At 39.9% G+C, this 1,730-nt stretch overlaps 1 pseudogene; it reads left to right on the top strand.

Annotated features, from left to right (window-relative positions):
- Positions 1-439: 439 nt before the first annotated feature.
- Positions 440-539, top strand: LOC113319781 (annotated as a pseudogene).
- The last annotated feature ends 1,191 nt before the right edge of the window (positions 540-1,730 follow it).

A 1,730-nucleotide genomic window follows, 5' to 3' on the forward strand; every position in this document is an offset into this window, starting at 1 on the left:
TGAGAGGTTCGGATGGTTCCTCCAACCAGGATTATAGGTTTCGGAATATGGGTCAAACTTCTGACGGTTATCAAACCTAGTGTTATTATAGAGAGCATTGGCTTGCATTTCATTATTCTGTCCTTCCCAAAAAGGCTCCAATCTATCACTAGTGTGACCCACTTCTAAGGCTTCTAACCTTTTCGCTATAGAAGCAATTTTGGCATCTTATTCATAGCCTCCTTCTACCCTATTAACGTTTCCTCTACCTAGAAGAATTTTTTTCTTGGGTTCCCTACTATTTTCCCATTGTTGGGTTTTTTCGGCGATTTCATTCAAAAAGTCCATCGCCGCATCGAAAGTTTGGTTTTCAAACCCACCAGTGCATAGGGACTCAACCATGGTTGTTGTGGAATAATCTAAACCCTCATAAAGGATATGAACTAGCCTAACCTTTTCTAAACCATGATGAGGACACTGGGCTAGTAAATCATTAAACCTTTCCAAATACCTATACAAATATTCTCCCTCTTGTTGTGAAAATGTGCATATTTGCGTCCTAATAGACGATGTTTTGTGCCTAGGGAAAAACTTGTTCAAAAAGGCAGATGTAAGTTGTTCATATGTTTCAATTGACTCGGAAGCCAAACTATATAGCCACGATTTGGCTTTATCTTTCAAGGAGAAAGGGAATAACCTAAGTTTCAAAGCATCATCATCAAGGTTTCTAATTCTTAGGGTACTACAAATTTCCTCAAAATCCCTAACATGATAATAAGGGTTTTCATTTTCTTTCCCTAAAAAGATTGGGAGCATCTGTAAGGTCCCAGGTTTAAGCTCATAATTTGCTTCTGTTTCAGCTAACTTGATACACGAGGGACGAATACTCCTAGTCGGATTCAACAAATCTTTCAAAGTTTCCATTTCTGGCGCTATCGAAGTAACAAGAATTCTATCTTCAGTCAAAGGACGTTCAAAAACAGATTCTTCGGAACTCAGACTTTCTAAATTGAGGTGATCGAGACGCTTAGAACCACTAGGTTTCTCTTTAAAAAATCTACCTAGAGCGTCTCTTTTACGTTCTGGCATACAAAAGAATTTCCTAAATTGGAAAGGTAAGCAATCACAAATCAAGACCGACTCAACCAAAACAAACTTATTGATTTCTAGCAAACAAAAAGCATGATGGCTCCACTTAGATTGTTTCTAGACCAGCTTCTAATCCTTCGAAAGGGAATTCGTTACAATCTGAGCAAACCCCTATGGAATCAATCTGAGTAAAAGCGAGTTGAATAGAGACGAGGGAATCTATGTGGAGCTTTGATACCCAAGGCCTCACCGAATCACAAGTCGGCGCAGTCACCCATTCAACTCACAAAATATTTCATGAACTTCGAAGTATGCTTAAAAGAGTAACCAATATTTTTCGAATGACTTTCCTACTAAGCTCGTTACCTTATTGGTCTCGTTCTAGTCAAAATTTTAAGTGTTAGGTTCGCGTAGGTTACGTTTTCCTAAGGCGGGCAAGAAGGAAACAGTGATGAAATCCGAGTCCTTATCTTAATTTGGCCAGGCCTTGCCCTTTACTAGAAAATTTAAACAGTCGTATTCAAGTCCTCAGCATATATTCACCTTAAGGCATACAGTAAACCCGCTGACAGGGGATTCACGGGTGTTTAGAAGCTTACCGCCCGTACCAGACGGGGGATGAAACGGTTGTAGTCGACTCGGGCCACTGACTCCAGTGTCAG

This window comes from Papaver somniferum, chromosome 10, assembly GCF_003573695.1.
Source record: "Papaver somniferum cultivar HN1 chromosome 10, ASM357369v1, whole genome shotgun sequence".
NCBI classification, from domain to species: domain Eukaryota; kingdom Viridiplantae; phylum Streptophyta; class Magnoliopsida; order Ranunculales; family Papaveraceae; genus Papaver; species Papaver somniferum.